General features: G+C 42.4%; 1 long non-coding RNA gene across 1 annotated transcript; it reads right to left on the bottom strand.

Annotated features, from left to right (window-relative positions):
- Window positions 1–10,543: 10,543 nt before the first annotated feature.
- On the bottom strand, window positions 10,544–26,175 carry LOC148182646 (uncharacterized). Its single transcript, XR_015774452.1, has 4 exons — window positions 26,081–26,175; window positions 17,002–17,070; window positions 11,343–11,431; window positions 10,544–11,036 (listed from the first exon to the last, which is right to left on the bottom strand). It is a non-coding gene; the product is annotated as an uncharacterized LOC148182646 (long non-coding RNA).
- Between the last annotated feature and the right edge of the window lie 235 nt (window positions 26,176–26,410).

Below are 26,410 nucleotides of genomic sequence, written 5' to 3'. Positions count from 1 at the left end.
ACCTTGCTTTTGGAAAGAGATGGGGTTCTGGTGCAGGAAGAAGCAAGGTGTAATAAAGCAAGGTGTAATAAAGCAAGGTGTAATAAAGCAAGGTGTAATAAAGCAAGGTGTAATAAAGCAAGGTGTAATAAAGCAAGGTGTAATAAAGCAAGGTGTAATAAAGCAAGGTGTAATAATGCAGCGAATACTGAAGTGAATACTGGAGGGTGAGAAGATGGAAGTCACTAAGCAAACAGGTGGTTAAAGAGGAAGGTTAACTGAAGGTTAAATAAAACATTAGAAAGGAGGTGAACTGGAGAATGAATCCTGGAGGAAAAGAAATGTTAAGCACTGTGTGAATGTGTGTTCATGTCTTGAGAGAAACTGCTCTACTTTCTGCATTCTTTCTCCCTTTCATATGCACAGAAAGGCCCCCCACACTTCTGCAGGTGTCCATGGCATATGTGGAAAACTGCTGCAGGATTTTGTAAATGCACAAAAGGAAAAACTGCCAGGACAAGATTTTTGGGAGAAGTGAGGAGTAGCTGAAGAGAGCACCAAAGCTCCTTGCCTTGAGAAGGAAACCTGGGAGCTCAGCTCTGTGGTTGTGAGCACTCTGTTGATGGATCAGCTCAAACCAAGGAGGGCCTGTGGGGGGAGGATGAGGCTCCTCCAGCTCCTCCACTGTGTCCTCCCTGTCTCCTCAGGGCAGCTGAGCAGCAGCAGGACAGCCTGGAGCCTTTGGGGAATCTCCCCTCCCCAGAGCCAGGGCTGCGCTCCCTCTCTCATCCCTGCTGCCCATCTCCTCCTCCCCAGCCCATCTTCTACCTTTACCAATCCATCTACAAGGGGAACAACATCCTCCCTGATGCCAGTGGGTTTTGGAAGAGCAGTGACTTTGCTAATGAAATGCTTTGCATGCCAGAGCATGCTCCCTCCATGCCTTACCACCATATGGTTAAATTTTCCCCTCCATCAGATTTAATAAATAGTGTTTACAAATTCTTAGGCGTGCCTCCCTTGTAAAATCCACTAAACCCACAACAAATATACTTATCATGGCATTAATTTGGTTAGAGATTTTCTCAGAGTATTGACAGCCATATCTAATTTCTAAGGATTTATTTTTATTTCAAAATATATTAGATACATTTTTTCTTTACCCACTACAATTCCTTTATAATTGTGTTTCCTCTGAAGGCAGGGGGCAGCTGCTTTACAACCATCCACTGACAGACTACATTCCCTCTAAAATATCCTTCAATAATTAATATTTTATATTTATTCACAAGTAAGAACTTAAACTTTCCTACATGGATCTACAAAGCCCTGAGTTCGTTCATCCTACAACTGAACACTGACATTTCATGGTTCAAACACCACTCCCTGCTGGGAGATTATCTGCTACCATGGTCTAGATATTAATATCTGCAGTCTGTGAGGAAGCTTTAATAATCTTAAATATAAATTTTAATATAAATTCCCTCATTCTTGCTCCTAAAAAATGAGACCAAGCAGACACCCAAAAAAGCAGAGACTTCATTTTATATTCAGCATCAATTCTTGATATATTTCCTTTCTTGGTTAATCAATTGGCTTCTATTAGCAATAAAATATCTGGACTAGTACTGAACTGAGCATTCTGCTGGCAGATTTGCCCACATTTCTCTTGAAATATGTATGTTATCTACCATATATGTACAAGACTCCTTTCCACCCAGCACTTTCAGATTATTCTGAAACAGTATAGATTCATTGTGGTAAATGAATGTTGTCATGGTTTGGATCTAACCCACTGCAAGCACCAGCACCTTCCCATCTATCCGTGCTCCCAGAGCCACGGATTCATCCCCATTTCTTCCTGTATGGAGAAACACTGCAGAAGGAGCCTGTGACCAGTGAGCAGCTGCTCCCTCAATACAAATTTTAATATAAATTCCCCCCTATGCCAGCAAGGAGCATGAGATCCCCACCACATTTTTTTACTGTTGGACAGCTCCGAGGGTCCAGGGAAGTGTGAAGTGTTCATGGTGATGGCTGAATTCACCAAGAGTTTCCTTCTGCTAGGATTTGTCCTGACAGGAATTACTGCCTCACTGATGTCAAACTCCATTCTGAGCACGTGGGAATTGTTACCATTGAGTTAAAATGTGTGTGGCACCAAGTGGGAGAGAAATCAGACAGTGGATGAGAAAGAATGAGATCCTCTAAAATATGAAAGATATTGCCTCGTACAGGGAAGAAGGTCACATGAAGAATAACCCCTTAAGTAATCAAAAATACCTCTGTGAAAGGACAGGACAAAAGTGCTGGGGTCAATTGATACAGATGCATTTGGTGACTGGGTTATTTGCCTCTGGAACCCTGAATCATGTTAAGGTCAGGAAATAAAGCTCACAGTCCGTATCACACCTGGATCACACACAGGGGAAACTGCTCCAGACAGGAAGCACAGTTCTGTTTTATGCTATGATAACAGTAACCAGCACATTCCATCATTTCCCCTGTGCTTTAGCAACAGAACTGGTGAAAGCAGGACAGCAATTATTTTTAGTGGCTAAAAAATTAATCTGATGTCTTCCCATCTATCTCAGAGTTAGTGGCCACCAGGGCTACAGCTTCTCCTTCCTTGGAATATCTTTAGCATAAGGCGGTTTCATTATGACAGAAAGACACCAGCAAAGCTTCAAATAGCACTTCATTTTATCATTGAGCCAACAAAATCAAGATGACAGATAGCCAAGCTCAGTCAACAATGCTGCTGCTATTTCATACCCACCATTCAACACTGCCACAATAGCAATAACATGTGGATAACATTATGGATTATCAATTCTGGAGCAGCATAACTGGCTTCTCTCTTAGTCAGCTGCTAAATTATTCTGAGCTAGTCCTTAAACTAAACAATTGAACAGCCAGCCCTACAGAGATTGCTTCAGAAGCAGTTTTATGAGGTCTTAAGGGGCTGACATGAAGATTTCTGGAGAACCAAGGGTTTCTGCTTGGCCTTGGTGAAGACTGGGCAGGCTCCTGAGAGAGGCAGACACCCCTCCCTGCCCCTCTAAGTTTTCCAAGGCTCCTCATACTGACCTAAAATGCACTGCTCTCCAAAAGAATAAACACAGTCAAATAAGAAAACAAATGCAAGTATACCGAGGTATATAAATCTCCTCTGGAGGATGCAGTATAGTGACCTTTTACTGAACCACTGTGGATTAGCTCTTCTATATTACTGAGATGTCTTGAATGAATCCCTTTTTGGAAGATCATTGAACACAGAACAAATAAAATGGTGATATTTAGCTCTTGGAATATTGCTTCACCTTTCCCAAAATTATTCTGTGCACACCTATGTGTAGCAGACTGTATTGAAAAGATATGAATTGATCTCACCTTTTCCCTTTTTTGTTGCTGTGGAGGTATTTTTAATCACTTGTCTAGTGTTACTAATCTTTGCATTTTCTCTTACAAGCCCCATTTAAAGAAAGGCTTCCCTGTGCTCCTTGTGTGTCCATTTCAATTCCACAGGAATTCCTAGTCTCACAGTGATCACATCAAATGTCACCAAGTATTGATGGTAAATACTTTAAAAGCAAACTGTTACTTCATAAAATCTTTATGCTCTTGATAGAGAAAAGTTTTCCTTTTAAAAAAAAACCTGACTCAATCTCTCAGTGCTCATGAACCTGTGGAGTGGAAAGTTTTCTGGATAGCTCTTGACTACCAGGAATTTTTTTTACCCACTTGTGTTTTGGCACCTTTCATCTCAACCTCTTTCTGAAGCTGATCATCCCTGTGGTGCCTAAATGAGAAATGACAGAGAACCCATAGGGAAAATAAGGCTGATGAAATGCAAAGTAGCATTATTTATGCTGAGTCTGTGTGCAAAGTGCATTTCAAACTTCCTTAATTTTTCAGTAATAACCAATGTTGGGGGGATGGGGCAAAGTGAATATTTGCATTTGATATTTCTGAATAGCTCATCTTTTTCTTTCTTCCTTGGCTCAGTGAAGCACAGTTATTTTTTTTTTTATTTTTTTTTTTCCATTTGACTTGAAGATCTGAGGGATAACTGAAACCCTGCAGGAAACATAACTAGCATCTTTGGGGTCCACAGATGGGAGGGGGAAATAGGCTGGAGAGGGGGGATTTGAGGCCACCTCTCCTCTGAGCCTACAGGAGATGAATGCCAGCTGCTCAGATTTGGAGGTGCATTGCTGTGGGAGCCTCACATCGATGCTGCCAGTATCATATTCCTGTTCCCCACTGAAATTAATTACTTGACTTTGAAATATTACCATGGTTGCTGCTCTTTAAACAAATAGACTGTCTCCTTGAACGAAAGCCAGCAGCTGCAAAGTGCTGCTCCAGGGTCAGCCACCTCCAGGCAAGGCTCTGCCACACTCCAGCCCAGGGTGGGCTTTAGATTTGTGGGTCCAGGATTTAAACAGTAAAGAGCCAAATCCTGATTTGTCCCAGAGCACCTGGGACTTCATTGCCCTTATTCAGCACTATGTAAGAAATTATCCAAAGGAGATAGGATTGATAAAATCCAGAGATAATTAATTCAATATTTAACCCTAGAAATATGACTGGAGGACCCATGTGCAAAACCAAATCAAACCTTCTCACACAGAAATCTCTGACCTTGATGGAATGCATTGGGTCAGGCAGGCAAGCAGAAAAAAACCCTGTCCTGTTGTTAATCTGACATTCTGCCTTTGCAACTCGTATTGCAGAAGCTGGGAGGGGCACACACCCCTGTTTGCTTAAGGGGAGTCTTGCTGATTTGTCACCTGAGAGTTTCAAAGCCAGCAGTGAGCGGGCAGGAGGCACCAGCTCGTACCAGGACAGGGAACACTCCCAGTGCATCCCTGCATCCCTGCTGCTGCCTCAAGTTGTAGCTTTCACATTTCCCAGATTCTCTACTGCATTGCTATATAACTATATAACTCTGGGCTTCATATAAAGGGTTAGCAAGTTCTCCTCACTGTGTACTCAGACAAAACAATCCTTTTCCACCTGAGAACCAAGGACACCCCTGCAGCTTCAGGCCCCAAAAGTATTAACAGTGAATTAAAAGCAATCTGGGACTCCATAACCTGAAGCTGAAATTGCACAATATGGAAATGGACCAAAACTTAGAAAAGTGTGAGAACTCCTGAGCAGGTGGAGGTGTGGCTGCATTTGGGTGGAGCCACAGCCAGGCTCTTGTACTGCCCAAGGTGCATCCTCTGAAGGCTTTTTTTTTTTCCATGGAGCTCAGTGGAGGGGAAGAGGGAAGGAAAACATAAAGATACCAAATGTTCATAGTGACATGCTAGTTAAGTTCTAAATTATGTCTCTAATTACTTGGAATGATTTATGGAAGACAGTTTAACAAGGTCATAAAGAACCACAAAGGGACACAACCTTCTCGCCAGCTGGAATCTCTGCCACTGAAGTGCTCCCTTCTCTCCTGCTCTGTCCTGCTTCTTGTGCCTCCACCCACACTATCCAGCATCTCTGTGGCTGGATGGAGTCAGGCTTAACACTTTAGGTACCTTTGGGGGCTAACTTAATACCTCTGAGGCAGCACTGCAAAGGTTTAGGGACAGCAAAGCTGGGCTGAAGTGTTGTGTTCCAGGGTATTTGTAAAACAAATGTGCCAAAGGAGTAGCTAAAAGAAAATACTTCCATTAATGGCTCTTATAAGGAAATGAGAAAGCTGGCATGCAATCAGGTAGGAGCAAAAAGGGGAGAAAACAATCTGCTGTAATGGCAAGGCCAAGCAGCATGAGAGCCTGTCAGGGGCACAGGAGAACAGACCTGCAGTCCACAGACCTTGTCCTGCACCCTCCTGCAATAAGCAAGAGGATGCTGAAGGCCCTGCCCAGTGACATTTGGTCCCAAAGAGCTGCAGAGGAAGAGTCACTGATCCCAAAGTGTGCAGCAGGGCTTTGCAGCCCCTGAGTGCACATCACTGCCAGTGAGAGCTCTGACTCTGCTGGGGCCTTGGGGAAGGAACACGTGCCCCTCCTGTGGCAAGGAAGAGACTGCAATCCAACCCTGGTGCATTTTAAGGCTTCTATAAATAATTAAGGGAGCTCATTAATTAATAAAAAGAGAGTGAAACTGCAAAAACAGGAGGAGAGGGGCACTGAATACCCGCTGGGGGATAAGAAGTATGTCCTACACTGCAGCTTACACAGTCTGAAGTCTTTTAAAGTGGCTTTGTGGTTTGAGCTAGAGAAACAAATCTTAGCTGGAAGAAAAATCTTCTGGGAATAACAAAGCTACTTCCTAAATCCAAGTTACACTTGGGAAGATTTTTCAAGATTTACACACTCAAGTGAGAACAGCAGAGGATGTGTACAGATGTGTCTGTGTATTTCTCAAATACAAGAGGAAAAAAAGGGATCTAGCTGGTGCCTGAGGTTGGCTTGCCCCAACAAGGCTTTGGGGAAGAGATAAAATACAGCAATGCAGAGAAAAACATCTTTCACTAATTAGATCATTATTAGTCTCCTCTGGCTCAAACGTGGGCAGCTTTGAAACCCTAGCTGCTATCAAAGAAAAGATTAACAGAAGTTCCACAAAGACAGAAAGAAACAATAAAGTCTGGTAATATCCCAGTGGGCTGAGAATTGGTAGAGTACACTGACTGCAAGTCACTAATTACAGCAGCTTTGAAATCAGAAGCTTAAATCTGTGCTAAACAGCAACACAGTGCTTTGGGCCACAGTTTCAAGTGCAGAGAAGAAAAGTGCCAAACACACACACACACACACCCAGGCACAAACAAGTCATTCCAAAAGGAAACCAGGGAACTGCAGGTGCAGCTGGATGTTTGTGAGCAATTACCCAGTGGGTGATTGAACTGCATATTTCATATGCACCATTACCTCTCTGCACCCCTCATGCCTATTTGTGCATTTGACTTCCCTGCCCATCTTTAAGAATATGACCTTGGTACCTGAAAATACCAAACTTCCTGAACTGCTGATCCTGATGTCTAGCAGGCATCAGGGTTTTAAGCAGGTGAAAGAGCTGTTTTATCTCATATTACTGACACACTGCCTGACATGAAATTGGTACTTTGCTGCTGACGACTTCTCATCTCCTGAATATTTCCCTGGGAAGTTTTGGCATGCAGCTGGTGAGCTGTGCAGCACAAGTGAGGGGAGAGGAGATGTATGCCTACCCTACAGGAAGGAAATGCAGATAAAAGGTTTTAAATGAGGTTGAAACCTGTGATCTTGCCAAATCAGGAAAATGGAAGGCAATACAGGTGCCTGTGCTAAAGGGCTATCTTTTGCTGTCAAGCAGCCTGACATTTGCTCTGGTTTCAAATACTTATAATCTCTTGTGAAATACCCTTTGGATTTTGCTGTCAGCAGCTCTGGAGAGGGGTGGGATGTGGGATGGGAAGGCAGGAGGAGGATGGAGGAGTACATAGAGCTGCCCAGGGTCTGACACCCAGCCCTCGAGGGAAAGCAGCACCCTGATTTTTTCACACTGATGAAAAAAATCCTCCAGCATGAAACAAGCACAGATTACATTTGAAGAAAAATGTATTTAACTAGAGGAAAAGCTGCTTGGCAACAAAAGATAGCCCTTTAGCTCAGGCATCTGTATTACCTTCCATTTTCTTGATTTGGCAAGACTTTCACTTGCTACTTTAGGGCTCACATAGCTCTACCCCCTTAATAGATGTTTATTAGCAGCCAGCAAGCTGCATGCAAGGAGTAAAGGAGTTTTTCCCAGTGCAGGGCCAGCACAGCCCTTACTGCTAAATTTTCCTTGCCTGGGGCAGAGAAGGTAAGGGTGACTTCCAAATCTGTCAGGTTTTAGTGCTCTAACTTCACAGTACTGGCATCCAGGCTCCCAGAAAATGATACTAATCCTGAAATATGTGTCTGATGTAACATCTAAACTAAAATGGTGGGGGGAAGGGGTCGGAGCTTAATTGTGCTGCTTCATTTTTACTGTTAGTGGTCTGCAGTGCCTTCCAAGAAAGAGCAACAGAAGGGAACAGAACTTGAAGTAATTATGCTAAAGAATGGATATTAGTTGCAGAAAAGCTACACAGTTATTCATTGCTACTCCATAGTAGTTTTAAATGGCTGAATAAATGTAAGAACTGATGGATGAAATGATGGAGAAGAGATATTTCCACTTGGTATGGGAAAAATCTCTGTCTAAAGCTGCAATGATTTATTAATATATCTAATCAATAGCAATATGTCTGTATCAACTTTACATTTAATTTAAACTTTAAAGGCTCAATGTACTCATTAAATAATATAATAGATTTACATATTTTAATTATATTTTATGGATTTTATAGTCTTAGAAAAGCATAGCTAGTGAGTTAATATTTGCTGAGCACGACTGTGTAAAATACAGAGAAGGTATTTCAGGTCTTGTGCCAAGGACACATCAAGGTGATATCCTTTAGACCAAGCAAGACTCCTGAATACATTCAGCTGTGTTATGTGTCTTCTAACAGGGAAACTGAGTCCTGGGACAGGAGGAGTGAACTTGGCCCAGGCCTCAGAGCAGGCAGGAACAGAGCCAGGCTGAGGCCTCCCTCTGTCCACCTTTATCCAGACATCAGGCTGAAAGAATGATTTGACAGAAGGCTGGCGTGCCCAGAATTGCTTTCCCAACCACATCAGATGGATTTATAAAAGATCTTAATCTTTCTGCAAACCTTGCATCTCTCTTAAACAACCACAACTGTAACACCAACGCTGACACGTCAAGCGCTGCCTTCCAGTTAAATGCAGCTCCCTCCAACCAAGGTCAACACCTACTGAATCACATCCTCCAGAGCTTCAGCAACCAAAGCAACTGCTGAAGGCATGAGTACACAAGATTTGAAATAGAAAATGAAGTGAAAACATAGAGGAAAGGAGGTCAGCACTGCCAGCTCTCCTGACGCCAGTAAAGGGCTGGGATACCTCATGTCTCCTCTACAGCTTCTGCTATTTGGTCTTGTGAGCAGAAAAATAAAGATTCTGGTTCTCATGGCTGTGAAGAAAAATACCTCAAAATTCCTACCTAATGCAGCCCAAGGAGGTTCTAATCTTAGCTGAAGCCTGCTGGTAGTACTGAGTTATAAAACACTGCAACAGCACATAACAACAAAAGAACAAGCAGTCACTTGTCTGTAATTTGTTGACTCCTAGCATCTGAAAGCCTTCTGTTGATTTAGTAGTCAATCCTCAATTGCTCTCCAGCTTTCTTTTCTCCTTGTATAAAAGCATTTTCTCGCATCTACACCACAAATACATCAATAGAGCTCTGTAAGAGCCATAAAATCCACAGTCTGGGATGTTTTGCTGTTTTAAGACCACTTCACTGATTTAGGGAAATAATTAATTGCTCTCTCTTCCTTTCTACTTCTTTTCAAGCAAGAATGCCCTTCCCTGCTCAGTGACCTGCACCATCCTCCTGCCTTGGTTTACACTGTCCCTTCACAGCATGTCCCACAGGAGCTGGCTTGACCTGGAGAAGGAAAAAACAGCTCTGGGAGAGCAAAATTTGGGTCATGGGTAGTTTGTCTTTTTCATTGTGGGACACAGAGACCAGGTAGCCAAAGCATTTACCACCCCTGGAGGTGTCCAAGGCCAGGCTGGATGGAGCTCTGGTCCAGTGGAGTGTGTTAGCAGTGGGGCTGGAACAAGATGAGCTTTAAGGTCTCTTCCAACCCAGCCTGTTCTGTGATTCTGTGATTGTGTGACCTGACTGACAGCTCAGGAGCCCTGGTGAACAGTGGGAAACTCTCCCTCAGCGCTCTTCCCATCTGGTTTTCTATTTACAAATTCAGGTCTTATTCAGAGCATTTACTGCTTCTTGCAAGACAGATCCCAGAAATTCCCCTGTTCAGCACAAAATCTGGATTTCCTCACTTGCCTTCAGTTCCAGTGACCTTCATGTATTGTTTTGTATTGCATTTTTTTCTTTACTGGGAACTTTTGAGACCTCTGTCATGTAAGTATGGGACAATTGTGGCTTGGCCTGGCACAGGGGCAGACAGAAACAGCAGTAAAAACACACACAGAATTTCTGCTCACATCTGAGCCTCAGTGTCTGAAATTTGATCCAAATTCTGGTGCAGGCAGGTCCAGTGAGACCCTCAGTGTGTTATACCTTAACAGCTTCTGCTGGTTTGGACTGGGTAGAATTTGTTCTCCTCACAGCAGCCAGTACAGAACCATGTGCTGGATTTCTGCTGGGAACAGGGATGATAACTCAGGGATGTTTTCATTTCCTCTGAGCAGTGTTTGTACAGAGCCAAGGCCTTTTCTGCTCCTCACCCCCCCAGTGAGGGGGCACAGCCAGGACAGCTGACCCCAACTGACCACAGGACCATCCCAGACCACGTGCTGTCATGCTCACAAATGCTGGTTTAGGAAAAACAACTAGTGGTTTAATTAATCTCTTATCTGCTACCCTCTTGAACTCTATCATGTAATAGTTTATTTTCATTTTTAAATAAATTGTACTTACTGGTCCTAACACCATTTCCCCTGAATATGTACACAGATAACATTGTTTCACTGATTCTCCCAAAAACACGGGTTTTAAATGAAATACAAAATAAAACTAAACCACAACAAGGGTAGGAATTCCCCACAAACAGTAAACCTGTGATGGCTGAAACAGATATTTATTATGAGATATTTCCTAGGGGGCACTTCCTTAGAGAGCAATACAAAACCTCTACACAGTGTTCCAGCAGCACCACTTTTCCATGGTTTCACCACAAGAGAAAACAGGAATGCCTTCTGAGGGACATATGAGCTAATGAAGGTCAGTCCCAGGGTCACAGCTGTAGCCACTGCCAAGCCCAGACTGGGTCAGCCTTAACCTCTGGGCAAGCTCCTTCCTCTTCTGATTCCTCTTTTACCTTCAAATCATAAACCAAATTTCATGATCTTCTCTGAATGCATCACATTCCCATTCCTACCCCTTGTCTCCAGGGTCTCATCTCCCTGCTCTCTTCAGCCTTGGCTCCAATTCCAGCTCTCCCTGGTGTTGCTGCATTTGCTCAGTAAACACACCATGTTCTGTGCAATATAAAACATGAGCATCTCATACACTGATAAAATTACTTCTGTGCTTACACAGCTACTTAATTCCATTTTGCCATTGATTTGTCATTTTAAAGTTAAATAATAAACATGGATTGCAGCCAGGATACTGAGTGCTGCTTTCTCCCCCTCTAGCTTTTGATTTATGTGTTTGTTTATTTACTGATAGATTTAAGTACTCCCTTTTGCATTTCACACATAATCTGGCAAATCCTGGGGATTTACTTTCACAATTGATTAGAAAAGTCAAAGTTTTACAGATAGGATTAAAATGGAAAATACCTAGGAGCCTTGATGGAATCTACTTATGACAAACAGTATCTCCAATGGGTTCTCCAGCCTTAAAATCCTGTGTTGTGTGTTGCCAGGCACTGTGAAGATAAAACCATTTCCTGTTACAGGTATCATGTCAATTAAAGAAACACACTTGACTTGCTCATTTGTTCTCTCTGGGAGTGTCTTGTGGGCTTTTCATTTCATCAGCACGTGGGAAAAGATTTTGCCATTTGCTGGTAGTTTTCTTCTCTTCAAGATTCTATCAGACAGGCTGGAAGGCAATGCTCAGGCAAGCAGTGCATTTCCAATACTGTCATTTCAGTACATTTAAAAATTCTCAAACTTTTGACATGTGACATTTTGGTTTTTTTTCCTTTTCTGTTTTAGCTCCAAACCATGTATTACTTCTTCAGTGTTATTTACTCTTAAATCTGTGTTTAGGATATTCCTAATGCTTTATGACAGGGAAAACTGCTTTTCAGCTTTTTGATTCACAGTCAAATGGTGAGCCTGGCTTCCTTTTGATCCACTCTTACAACCAAAGCAACCCAAACCAAATCAGTTATTCACACACAGCTGACTCCACAGTGAAATAATTTTCCAGATCATGAAATTTCAGTGCAGAGTGATAAAAAGATTAGGCTGGTGTCAAAGAGTAGATTACGGGGCAGCCTGGAGAAAAGAATTAGATCTGCTGCTAATCGCATTCTCCTGGGGCTCAAGCCCTGCTGCTGCTGGGTGGTGAAACTCAATTCTGCTGCACAGAGCCATCAGTGCTTTGAACACATAACAGGGGCCTTGTTTTACTGTTCTTGGTGAATTTAATGCCAAAAATGTGGGGAGGAAAGGAAAGAGATTGTGTGCTGGGTCAAGAAATTCCCCAGAGAGCAAGGCATCCCTACGCTGTTAGCTGACCACTGGGATTTGAGAAGGAAATGTAGATATTTCCATCAATATTTCCATATTGATGGAGCCTGCCTGTTTTCAGAAAGGTGCAGTGAGCTGACATGGTGGAAAAGCCCTGTTTGCATGTCCCAGTGCTGGAATGTCACATAAAGCCAGGAACAGACAATGCACAGAGACCCACACAAGGCACTGGAAAACACCCCAGAGAAGTGAAAATAACCATCCCCGTTAAGTGTCAGCAGTCGTTGCCTAATTGCTGTCCAGAGACGTGTCCTAACTGAGAGCAGATGAAGTTTAGCACATCTTGGGCAGTAGATTATTGCTCAGATATGAAGGGAAGAAATGGAAAATCAGAAATACGAGACTAAGGCATTTCACTCTGAAGCTGAAGGTGTTCATTTTTGCTAGACAAAGCCAGAGCAGGGCTGGGGATCCACTGAACTGAGGTTTTTCTCTCCCCATCCCTAAGGTCAGGGTCTTGCAGGGACTGGGCTGAAATGCCCCTGGTTTTGGATTTGTTTGCTTCCAGCTGGGGAAGGAGCAGGACCTGAGCCCTCCTGCTCCAGCTGGACATTTAACCCAGCCCAGGCTGGACCTCAGCCCTGCTCTGGCTCTGTTTGTTCTTTGGAGCCCAGAACAGGTCAAAAGCACCTTTCTTCAGGCAGAATCATGACCCCTGAGCTCACTCTAAGTCCCCTGGCCCTAGTGAAGGCTCCAGCTTTGTCAAAATAATGTGACTATTTTTTTATCTTTTCCCTAACCCAGCAATTCCTCTTTCTTTGGAAGAGCTTTGACCTTTAAATGAAGATGCATGACAAGAAAAATCCAGAGCTTGTTATCAAGACAATCTGTGGCATAGGCTGTGTGGTTATGTCCAGCACAGGTGATGAATCAGATCTATCATGTCTAGATACAAAGGCCTTTTTTATCCTTGCAAACTCGGGGCTTTCCAGATCTTTAAGCCTGATCAGAGATAGAGCACTACAAGAGCTTACTTAAATCTCAGCAAGCAGAAAAGAGGGTGAGGGGGAGAGAGCTCACATAAAATAAAGACCACTTTTTAAAGATAAAACATATCTCCAGGTACAAGGAAAGCCTTTTAGAGAACAGAAGAGATCTTTGTCAGGAATGTATCTCATTTAGTCCCATTGTTTCATGCTTTGCAGTAAGCCAGCCATTTATCTTGCCTTTTTTTGCACAGGTTTTGGGGTTTTTTTCCTCTATTCCTGATGCCAGTTTCCATTTCATTAGGAAAGGAATCACTGATGAGGTGCTAGTCCTGTCTCCCTTCAAGCAGGCCTCAAACACAGGCTGATCAGGAAAAAGAAAATAGAGTCTTGTGACCTGAAACCTGACTGCTTGAACAAGTACAGTTTTATTTCTGCTGTGCTGTGTTATGGATGGTTGCTTAGTGTTTATGGCATGCAGACAAAGAACTCCATGTCAGAGTACCTATGGTTAGATACCTTCAACACATGTTGACATCCCAAAGGGAGCAATTTTCAAAGGGAAATGCAAAGGGCAGAAGAATTCCTAAATTTGCACACAATTTCCCCTGTGGGCTCTGTGAGCTGAGCCTTCCTGGTTCACAGCACATTACTGGAATGCTGTACCCGTGTCCCTGAAAGCCTCAGAGGGATGTCTCATTTTCACACTTGGTGTACTGTACACACATTTGTTTGTGGAGTTACATGCCCAGACAAGGAGACAATCACATTCCTGTAGCTTGAGTAGCTCTATAATGAGGCATAACGTGCTGGCATGGGTTTTGCACAGGGAAGATTCCAGAAAGGCCATGGCAGCTTGGGCCTGACTCTTGGTTCAACAATGCTGCAGACCAGGATATTTTCTGTGCAATGTGGCTGCACACTGAGCACACACGAGTTGTCACATACAGTCTACACCCAAACATCCTTCACCTGATGCTCCCTGAAAAGCCAAGTCCTGACCCACACAGCAGTTCATGTTGGCCACTTCAGGTGTTCCACAGTGAGAGAGCAAGAGAGGGGACATCACTTTTCTATCCCCATCCTGAACTCAGCCTCCACTCAGACTGTGTCTGACACAAACTAAGCTGTTGCCAGAAATACCAATCTTGGAGCTTGAAAAATGTGTTTTTCCAAGGAACATCAGTCTAATAAAATACAGTTCTGCCTATGACCCCAGTCTCTTTCATATCCTCTGACAATACTCCTACATGACTATCACGATGCTACACAAGCCTTCACAGCTTCCAGCTATGTTTTTGTTAAATTCCAGTTAGATAGCCATGAAAGAAAACAAACACAGCATTTACAGAACCTTGTCCCTCAGCTTTATAAGGTTAAGATTTATAAAGCACAGAGTTATTTTATGCAGCTTCTAAGTGACTAATCTAATGACTTCTCCATTTAGAGAACACACAGCATTTTGCAGAAATGTACAGGGTTGATTCACTTGTGAGATGTGCAGGAGTGGCACACACCACTTCCACTCACATCACCAGAACACTCTGGGAATTGTTGTGCTGGGAGTTTGATCAAACTCCTGCACAGATACAATTCCCACAAGGGCTTCATATTTTGAAGATCTGGATTCACTAGCCAGCAACCTGATTTTCAGAAGAGAAAAAAATCCAGCAGCCTTCTGAGTCTCCCTCCTCTGTTTTCTTCCAAAAACAATGCGCGTGCATGACTTCTATTCATTCCTGCAGACATGGAATATGATGCCTAAATCCACTTTAGTAAATCTCTTATTTTAATGTTGCATTATTTCTCAGCCCTCCCTATTTTCATCTTCCTACTGGTCCATGTTTTCTGTTCTTATTCTAGAATTTACAGGTCAGGGACTGTCCTTCTTCTTGTTGTGATGGGGTTTTTTCACTTCTGTATTTTCTATTCTTCTGCATTTGTATACCCCACAGTGCAGAAAGCTTTTAGTACTGAGTTTGAATGTTTTCCATCACCTCTATATCTGTTTTCCCTGTTTATGCTGGAGCAAAAGAGGACACTGTGCATCAGCCCATTGATTAAGTAGGGAACTTTTCTGTGCAGTAATTATTGTTGCCTAAGCTTATACCAAAGCCCAGCAAATCATTTTTCAGTATGCTCTGCAACTTGGAGAAAGAAGCCCTAGTCATAGTTAGACAGCATATGAATTGTTAGAAAAATCCCAGGTTGTGCACAGATCATTTATAACCTCACCAGCCCAGTGTTTGCAGAGGGTTTTGCCCACTAAACATCTCATAAATCATTGACTTCCTTTAAAAAGATAACAATAATTTCAAAGAGGTAAGTGGGATTGGTCTGGATCATTATGTTCTCCCTCTAGGGCAGGGAGTTGAAAGTTTTAATTTTCTTTCATCAATCTAAGTCATCACCCAAGGCCAGAGTGTGATGTTTGACTTCCTCTACTGGAAACACTAGTAAGAGAGATCTGAGCACCCTCCACAAAGGTTTTGAGTGATGCTAGTGCAGTTGTTCAGGCATTTGTGTCCAAAGATGACTGCCTGTGAGCAGAGCATTGTGACCCTGCACCAAGGCTGCTGTGGGACCAAAGCCTGAAGCCACCAGCAGCACACCCTGCTCTCTGTCTGCTTCTCACGGCTTTACAAATACAGAGAAGGGAGCAGGAAGGTGCCACTTTTGCAATCAGGACCTCCCAAATAAGTCTCTGTGTGCAGGCATTATACAGCACAGCCAGAATGATTTCAGCATGGGTTTGGTATCATTAAATTCGCTGCACGTGATGTGCAGAGTTGATTTGTGCAGGGAACGTGTCTGGGGTTTCAACACATCTGGCAACCCAAGCTATCCCCTCAAACTAGCTCACTGACATTCAGGAGCTGGAATAATTGTTCTAAATCTTTCAAATCTAGGCAGACAAAGAAAATATAGCCCCATAAACTCAGTTCTGCAGGCAGGAGGTTCCTCCTCCAGTGCAGCCACTAAAGCTCCCTCCACACGACATGTCTGGTGTGTAGCTGTCTCCCCACCAGCAGGATGGGGAACCAGGAAAAAGACAGTTAAATACTGCAGAAGGTGAATTCCCACCAAACAGAAACATTTCACTCTGGTGCTGATGCCTTTTTTCCTCAGGGACAAATCTCAGCCAGAAGCCTAAATAAGACTAGGTAAGAAATGGTGACTATGAAATGAAGGCTCGTGGAATCTCACCTGAATTTCATGGCAGGGGCTCTGATGTGCCACCATCCCAGCCACACCAGCCACAACAGAAACAAGGGCAGCCCTGAGCTAAGCATTTTTCTTCCAATTAATCTAGTGGGTTTGCTTTTTGCAAAAACTGCACATCCCTGTAATATTTTCCCCAAACATGCTAATCATTTAAAATAATTAGCTGAATACTTTAGATAATAAATCTTAAGTAAGTGCATTAAGTCTTTCTTACTTTCTATTGTAGTCAATGTGTTTTTAGCCAGTTGTAATAATTTCCTGGTGTACTATGAAGAACATAGGTACTTTCTAATAGGAACTCAGCAGAAAATGAGATACTGAATGTCCCCTGTAGTCCATAACCTTATGTCACAAATACAATAGAGACAAGAAGGCAGTAAACAGGGGAAGAAATCTAGATATATATATATACATAAAAGAAATTTATAGAGCCAGCAAAGGCCCTTGCTGGATGATGGCTTAGCTGGAGTCCCCAAATGCTCTAGAGGAATTCTAGCAGGAAGAAGTTCAATACAGTCACACACGTGGGGTGCCCCAAGGCTGGAGTTTTAGAGCAAAACTGTCAGAAAGAGGTTCAGCACACTCACACATGGGATGTTCCAGGCCAGGAGTACGTCAGCTTTGCACTTCCTCATGTTGTGTTTCACATCTGTAACCTGGAAAAGAAGATGCCACGTTCATATACCAAAGGCCAGAGCAATTCAGAGCACACAATGTTAAAAACCTCTTCAGTAACAATTTGACATCCTGCCAACAGCCTGTTGCTGGCACACTGTACCAGCTGTGCCAAGAACCACTTCTGCAGGCAAAAGGAAATTTGGCACCCAGTTCATTGCTTTCTTAATCCTTCTAGTGCCACTGCCAACAAAGACAGTCCTGGTTTTAGTTCCAGATTTAGGGAGGCCTTCCAAACAATTTATTTCCTGTGTGCCACAGAAGGCAACTGGAGTGACAGACCACAGGTGAGTGCAAGAATGAGCAAATCACTCAGGTCCCAAGCCCCTTTTCCAGGCTCCAAACAAGATCCACGTGTTCTGCATCCTTGGACTCACTGACAATGTGAGAATGCCAAGACAGATGTGACAAAAGAAGACTTGAGCCCTGCAGAACCACAACCACACAGCAGCTACTTGCAGGGATGCAGGACTTGGAGGAGGGACCAAACTGCAATGGTCTAATCTTTCCCAGCTCCTGCTTAATTAAAATTCTCAGCACTCTATTTGGGATACAGAGTTCAGTTATGGTTCAATAGGAGTATCACAGACTTTATTTAAATAAAATGTATTTCAATAAAAGGAAATTCAATCTACAGAAGAGATTTTAAAAGGTACAGATTTATTTCTTAGAGCTGGTGTTTCTACCTTTATAAACTGATGATCTTTCCTCTTTAAAATAAAACACCAAACTATAATGTTTTAAAAGGAGTATATTTAGCTGCTTACCTAGATTTCCTTGTAAATTAAACTGAAGCCCTCAGCAATACTTTTCTTCCTTTTGTTCTTTCCTCTCTAATTATACCATGGCACTAATTATCTTATGGGCAAAAACAGTCTATAGATTGCTGCTGCTTCAAAAACTTAACTGCTGCTCCTCCTACTCTCTCATAACTTATGAATATTTTCATTCAATCAGAAAAAAAATCCAAAAATCCAAACCCAACCGAAATGCAACAAAGAAAGCAAAATTCTGCTCAAGTCTTCTCCTTTTCTAGCAGTTGTCTGCCTCCCTGGTTCTCAGCTGCTTGCTATCCCTACTGATCCCCAAAATTTGATTGACACTTATCTTTGAACTGTAGCACTTCTCTGGGCTATGAATGGTACCTGTGCTCTAAAAAGCATCACTGTTTCCTGATCCCTGATTCCCATTTTCATGACTTTTAGGATCTTTTCCTGTGGCCTTTATGTGGCTGAGTGGTCTACCTCTAGTGTAATCCCATTTGGAGTAATTTAACAGCAGCTGTCAATACTGTAACCATGAATTTTTTCATCTGGGAAAAGTCATTGTAAAATTGGATCATCACAGAGTGCATTCCAGTGAAAATACCAGTTGGATGGCTTTGAGTGTAAGCTCAGTAAGTGTTTTTAAGGTTAAATCATGTAACCTATGCTCACTCCACAAAATCTACTATATTAAGACCCTCTAAAGAGAGACAAAAAGGGATCTAAACACATTTTTCAGCTCATCAGTTCACCATGGAGTCAACTTAAAGCATTGATTAACAGAACCCTTGCTATCCTATCTATACCCATAAGTAGCTTAATAAGACATAAAATATTCTGATCAGGGTTTTTAACTCAGTACTTTTTTATTGATGCTTTAACAAGAAAATACAACAACATTACGCATATAAAGCAGTCTGCACAAGGCCTTAATTTTGCACAGGCCCATCAAAAGTACCCCTCATTTATTTTGCATGTGTCACTGATCCGTGTGACCTTTAAACTGTTATTAAGCAAGAAAATTAAATACCCAGCAAAAAGCTTTGAAAGAACAATTCATTAGAAAGCTCTCAGTTTGTGGTGCACATTGCACCATCACACACCTCTAATGGGAAACTGCTGACATCTGGTGATGCCAGTGCTGAGCATTCCCATCCCAGAGCCACAACATCACCTCCCCAGCACGCCCCAGAGCTGTCTCACTTCCAAGGCACTCAGATGTTTGTGTGTCAGCCACAAGGTTTCCTCTGCCCTGCTGACAACCTCCTCAGGGACCATTCTATCACAGAGGCACAACAGAATAGCCCTGTGTTTTCTCCAGCTTCAATCAAAATGTTCGTGTGTTTCTTTTTGATTTCTGCTTTCAAGGACAAAGTTGTCCCTTCACTCAAAGCCAGTGACCACTTCCAACACCCTTCACATGGCTGGGAGTGTTCCTGCCTCCCTTTGTCACATGCCCATGCTAGGGAGTCACCACACAGGGCAAGAGAGGCAGAGCCTAGAGCACAGGACTGTTTTGTGGGCAGCCAGGTTATTTTTGTTCTGTTTTATCTCGCTTTGGTTCTAAAAACCCTTGCCTAGAGCAGAAGGCCTGGAGTCAGCACCTCTGGGAAGAGCCACCAGCACACAGGGATCTCCTCCAAGAGCCAGAGCACAGGCAGGTTTCACACTTGGAACATCCAGAACAGGACTGTCTTCCCTTGTCCAACAGTGACCCCTTTGTGACATTGCTCAGTAATGAGCACAGGCTTTGGGGGGAGGCGGACTGTAATCATTAAATTGTAAATCCCTTTAAATGCAAAGATCAAAGGGAAAGTTTCAATCCTATGACACGTAATTAAAAATGCAGACGTGAATGGCTTTGATTCATGAATGCTTATGTACTTTTAAATTGTTGCCAGGGAGATCAGGGCATGAGAAAATTAAAAACCATTACGCTTCAAAAGGATAAATGATTTTCACAGCTTTCTAACATTATTTCCTGTTGCGCAGATTTTTGTGTGTTTTAACATTTTCCCCGCCCTTCCTGGGCAGATTAGTCCTGAAAAATGTTTTCCAGAAAATGTTCAGAATTCAATGAGATTAAAAGGAGATTAGTGAATTTGTTGGTTGGAGAGCTCCCATTCGTACCTAATGGCAAACACCCAGGGCAATTCAAGAGGAACCCCACCACACATGTTTTACCCTTATTCCTGCATTCTAGTTTAAAAAGCTGTGACCTTTAAATTCATTATTCTTTTTCTAATTGAGCTGGTGCAATACAATATGGTACAGGCCATAAGCCAAAACTCTCTGAAGTTAAAGGAAATATTCCCAGGACTATAGTGATTTCCATCTGTTTGTTTAACATTTCTCACTTGTAAAAGTCAAAGCACTTAACTGAAAGGAAAAGGCTGCTTCCTATTTCACAACTAAAAATTGAGATATACAAAGTGGACATGATTCTCAACCATCTCACCATGGATGCCAGAGTAAGTGTAAAGCCAGCAAGCTACAACAAATATTTCCTCTTCTAATCCATGGTGCCTCAGATTTGCCCAGCTTCAACATGTCCCTTTGACACTAGCAACTGGCACATGATATATCCTTTGAAGTGCTTTAAAATCACCCCAATGATACCAGACACAAACAATTAATTTCTCAGACAGAAAAGTACTGCTGAAATGCACCTGGGAGTTGGTTGCAGTGAACTCATGGACAGTTCCATGCCTGGACTGAAAGTGCATGTGAAAACAATCCCAAACTCCTTGGGGCTGAACTTACATTGCTTTTTAGCCACAGTCAGCATGGTGGGTGAGGATGATCAGGTGAAATTCTGAAAGCTATGCTGTACACAGCTGGACATGAGTTTTCCCCCTCCTCTCCCTGTGTAGCTGGTGGAATACAGGATGATTTACCTCATCTCCTAGCACCTACATCTCCAGATGTCTCCATACCATGTAAGTGATTTTGGTCTATAGTTGCACAGGATGAATCCCACTACCCAAAATGTGTACATTTGGGACAAAGGACTAGACCCAGCCCCAGAGACACTGCAGCTCTAAATACACAGTTATCCCATTTTGTTCTCATGCTTTTGAATTCTGGGACTCCACTTCCAATAAAATAAGGTTCAGCTGAAATACATCTGCATGAGGCTGACTTGCTCCTCACTCTGGCATTGTTCAGCTTCCAGTCAAGTCAACCTTCACAAAATTTTCCCTAAGGGGAAAAAGCTAGAGACAAGTAGCAGCAGACTAACAGAGCACTGAACAGTTCAGCAGGTATCTGATGGTGAAAGGAAAAGCCTTTTGTATTTACTTCTGAACATCTGAGTCAGACATTGTTTCTGAGACTGGGCTGTCTCCACAGTGGCAGCCAGCTGAGATTCTGCCTAAGTGGCCATCCCAAAAATGCACTGATACTTTGTTATCCACAGAGATAGATCCAGGAAGCCAATGCCCTACAATAAGACATCTCTCTTTTTTTAATTTGTCATATCTAATGTCTGAATAGCAAAGAGGAAGGCAAGAATTCATCCTTTTTTTTCAGTTGGAGTTTGTTCAAGAACATGTAATTATTGTTCTTTTTTTTGCCATTATTGGATCAATAATGTTGCAACATAATTCTCATTCTTCAGATTTCAGTCCAAAGCAGATTTTCTAGTCTCAGTTTCTTTGTCACACAGACCATAACTCTTAATCCATTTACTGCAAGGCTTAGATCAGTAACTTGCATTTGACTAAGACAAAAGCATCTTGAGAACTGTAAGAAATGACAATGAATTTGGCATTCAAACATTTAGGCTGATTCAGAGGCTGGTGGTGTAACTTTCTTGCCCAATTCATGTTCATTCTGGTCCCAGTAATGATTACCTTTGCCACAGGGACATCACAAGGCCAAACTCACTGCAAGTCTTAGGAGAAGGAAAAGAACAAAACTAATGAATTCAAATAGTGTTTTCAATTAATAAATTGCATAAACTCCTGGACTCTTTGCAGCAGCAGTAAATGTGCTAAATTTGCTCTGAAGGATAAAGATTACCACAGTTCCTGACAATCACCCAGTTAATCAGCACACTGAGGAAGAAATGATTTTCAAATGGGTAGATAGCCAGATGGCAAGTGTTCTCTTTTTAAAACGAGACTGCTGCATATTTGAAGCAATTCTCTTCCTTAACGCTCTCAGCCTCACCAGGGCTGGGTCCATTATGAAGGGGAAGATGAAGAGGAAATCCTCATCCAGAGATCAAAGAGCTGACAACTGCCTTTTCTGCCCTTTGGAAATTATATGAGAGTTGAGAATATCTCTTGTCACCTACTAGAGTGGTTGGCAACTGAGTGCTGACTATGTCACAAAAGACTCCCAATCCACTCCTCTGTGCACTTTTCAAAAGAAATCAGCGTTCTCCATGTTCTGCAGGTCTCCTTTACTGAACAGCCACTTAGCAATATCCTTCCTCTGCTCAGCTTGTCCTTGAGTTGGAGTGGCTGCTTTATACCAGGGTAGAGAATGTGTTAGAGACAAGTTTTTCACAAAGTCTGAGCTCACAGAAGTACAGCTGTACTGAAGCTCAAGAGATTGCACTCATCCTCTTCACAGAGACTGCATCACTGGCTGCCCAATGACCTCAGGTCCAGCATTGCAGGGGCAGTGATGGGAATTATCACACAGTGAGAATTGTTCTTGTGTGTCAAACACAAAAAAAAGCGAGGGATGAGCAGCGCTGTAGAACAGTGAAGCATGATTACTAATAGCTTGCATGATTATTCCCAAACACATGCAGTCTCATAATATTGCCTTCATTTGGCATAACACTGCCTGAAAACACCAAGAGGAAAACACTGTTTTGCTCTAGTGTTTTATTGATAACTAGAAGGGGAGATACAAACAGAATATCTGCATTGCCCCAGCAGACAAACAAAACCCCAAGTCCCACAGGTAATTACCATCTCCTAATTGGTTTGAAAACAGGAGATTTGAGTCTGAATGCATGGAGTTTGCACCAAAATGAACAATTACTTGTCTGAGGGATTCAGTGGTTTCAAAACACAACAGGAAGAGACTGAAAGTGAGGCTGAATTGAGGCTTTAACTATGAGTTTGCTGATAGCCAGCACAGACCTTCACTAACGAGCTGCTACTTTCACTAGCAGGAGTCAGAATTCACACTCACCCCCATTGTCATTATTATCTGGCACTCTAGGCTCATTACATCGCTTTAACTAATGGCAATTAATATGAAAATTAAAATTGATAGGAAAATTAAGCACTTGGAAGACAGTCAGTGTTCCTGCATGCTTAATTATTGTTGTAACACCGCCCCTGGCACAAGCAGCCCGGGCCAGTCCTGCTGCAGCCCCAGCCTCCTCTGCCCTGGCTGGGAGATGATGATGCTCCCCCTTCTCCTGTGGGTTCACTCATCACATTTCTGTCTGGCAGCCACATTTGAGAACTTTCCAGGTGCTGTGACAAAGTGGTCCCCCTATTTAGCTATTGAGGCATGCAAAGATTTTAGAGCATGGCTTAGAGTTCAGAGATGAAGAACAGGCACGAGCTGACTCAACACCAACACTGAGCTCCTCAAAAAGTCAGGCTTGTTGCCAGCAGACAAAATCCTACACCTGACACAAGAGGAAAGGAAAACTGCTAGACCTGTCCGTGACCTGAAGGTTTCATTTCAAAGTATCTACTTTGCCAACCCAAGTGCTTAATTATTCAAAGTTTGTATAATGCTTTGAAGGCATAAGCTGTATACCCGAGTTTTAAAATCACTATAAACCAGGTTCTAATATCTTCCAGCCTTCATTCTGCAACACTTTAAGTGTTATTTGCACCAATATTACTGTGACAACAGCCTCTCACCGTCAGCAATGTCCAAACTTTCCACCCATGACATGCAGCTTAAAACTCATCTAGTTTGAAATGAGCTGGCAGAATTAGAATGATCCTCTAGATTTTCCATTATCAAGGCACCAGGCACATTTTGCAGACATCCTTTCAGCAAGGGACTATGTCACAGTTTACTGATACAATAATCAACATAAATCTGCAAAGCACTTCTGCTGACATTGTTGATAGGGAACTAAACAGGGTTTTAAACACACTCAACCCTCATTCCCCCAGTGCAGCTTATCTGGAGCTGCTTGGCAGAGAGGATGTTGTGATTTTATGCCGGTGTGCCCAATTCTGTATTGACACCTGCTGTGTATGAGTGGAGCTGTAAGTGCATTGTGCCCAAGAGTTTATCCTTACCAGGCACTGACTAGGCTGTAACTACCCCCACCATACACTTACAAATGGCTCCAAGCAGCGAAATAACATCTGTATTGATCTAAAGAACATTTTATTGATTAAAGACTTCAGAAGAAACCATGTGAAATGCAGGCCCATTATTTAACAATGTCTTTCCAGTACCTGTGTTGGAAATATAGGAACACGAAGCTGTTAAATTTTTGATCAAATAGCTCCCACTGAGATTGCTGCAATGATGCAAAGTCAAATAGCTAAGCTGTGGGGTTCCCCACCCCCCATTCTAGCCTCTTCTATAGGGGAAAGGGAAAAACTACAGGTTAAAAATTGTTTCTGGATATTGCCACTGAAAGAATAAGGCAGGTTGAAAGGGCATGTCCACACTGTCTGCAGCACACAGGTCTGGGGCAGGAGACTGGAGTGATTAAGTAACACTTTGGGAAGGACAGCTTGTACACATCTTCCCTTGCCTGCACTTTAACAGCGTGGTTAATGTCAAATTAAAAAGCTATTGTGGCATGTAGAAGGGCCATGCATCTTCAAGGCTTTGCACTTTATCTTGCAGGTAGAGGAGGGGGATTTGGAAGAGAGCCCTAGCAATGGATGGCACCTGAGGAGAAATTAGGAGTTTAAAGAAACCCCATGGGCTAACAGAGACAGGTATTTCCAGGTAGAGCAGGGAGAAGGAGAAACTTGGCTGCAGGCACAGGGGATCAGCACAGAGCTGCCTCCTGGCAGCAGCTGACAATTTACAGCCTTTTAGTTCACACCTTACACTCCTCTCTTTCCTACTGAAGAGAAAGAAAACACTCTGACAGGAAATAGGAAATGTAAATAAAACACAACAGCCTCTGGAGAAATCCAAATTCAAAGGCTTTCAGACTCAATCTCCCCACAGGTCTGATCTCCCCAAGATTGTGGGGCCTGCTCTTGTATGAAAAATCCAGTATTAATTGTTTTATCATTGATGTTGTGCTGTAAGGGGAAAGACACCACATGAAAGTGATGAAAATATCAGGAAACTGGATGAAAGCAATGTTTGGGAGACAGAAAGGAAAGAATTTAGTATGATTCAGGATTCTAACATTGTTCAATGAGGTTTCAGCAAATATATTCCAGATACACTTGGGGTATTTACAGTTATATTTACTGTAAGCAGAGGAAAAACGAGTAATTTTGATATCATGGGAAAGCTAATGTAGATTTTTTATGTGTATCAGTTGGGAGAGAAACCCAGTCATCGTATAAGAAAGTGAGGAATGAAAACCTTGGTAAAAATGGTAAAGTCATCTCAATAAAAATACTTCCCCTCTTTGTTTTTTGTTTGGTTTTTTCCTATCATTCTCCTGTAGTTTTAAACTTTCCTTTGTTGAAGAAATCAAGATGAATGATGCTTGGCTGAGTGAATCCAAGCTAGACAGCTGAAGAAACTTTTTTCTGATCTGATCTGTGCCTGATGGAAATCAATACCACATTCCAAATTATACCTTTAAAATATCTCTTGCCAGGCTGAGATGGCAGAAAGCAGCACTGGAAACACAGGGAAAGAACCTGAATTACAGCACCTCCTCCTCCAAGGACTCTTTTTGGTCTTTGCTAAGTCTCCCCATGTTGTTCCATACCAGCATTGTGGATTGAATCCAGCATGGGAGACTCCGCCCTAGCTTTGTTAGCAGGCCTAATTTGATGATTAAAAATATTACAGAAACATTATTACCAGGGCTGAAAATAAATTGTTTTCCCAGGCTATGCATAGTCTTTATAAATCTTTATCCCAAAGCAAAGAAAACCAGTTGATTCATGTTTTTCTCTTTACATGTTCACATCTATTTAGCCTTTCTTGCACACACACTTCCCACTTTTGCTTTAAGCAACCACATTAAACACCTTTTTAAAATTATCCTTTTTCATCAACTGTTTGAGAGTTACATAATTTATTTTTTTATATACTTTCATGTCAATATTTTGAAGAAGTAAAAAAAAATAATAAAAATTACCTCCCAGAAGCGCTAGAGGACTCAGAGAGGACATCAGAATCTTCTGGTGACATGCAGCCTCTGAGGAAATGGCTGGGTCTGGCAGTGAAAATTCAAGAAACCTGGAGAGATTCCCCTCAATGCAGCACAGCTGAGTTACATTTAGAGCCTGGCAGGCAACAGCCCACACCTGGGGATGTTCAGACAAATTAGTGGTGGAGGGAAATGCAAATTGTGTGTTCAGAGCATTTACAGACCAAACTGATCCTTTCTTGCTCCTGGAAGGAGACTTTTTCAGTTAGCTATAGTTCATTAACTGCTACCACCGAGTGGTTCTTATTTTAATTCCTT

The sequence above is a fragment of the Pseudopodoces humilis genome, chromosome 23, assembly GCF_049639895.1.
Source record: "Pseudopodoces humilis isolate 2021_Gansu_Grassland_sample_001 chromosome 23, ASM4963989v1, whole genome shotgun sequence".
In the NCBI taxonomy this organism is placed as follows: domain Eukaryota; kingdom Metazoa; phylum Chordata; class Aves; order Passeriformes; family Paridae; genus Pseudopodoces; species Pseudopodoces humilis.
This window is presented reverse-complemented; position numbering and strand designations above follow the sequence as displayed.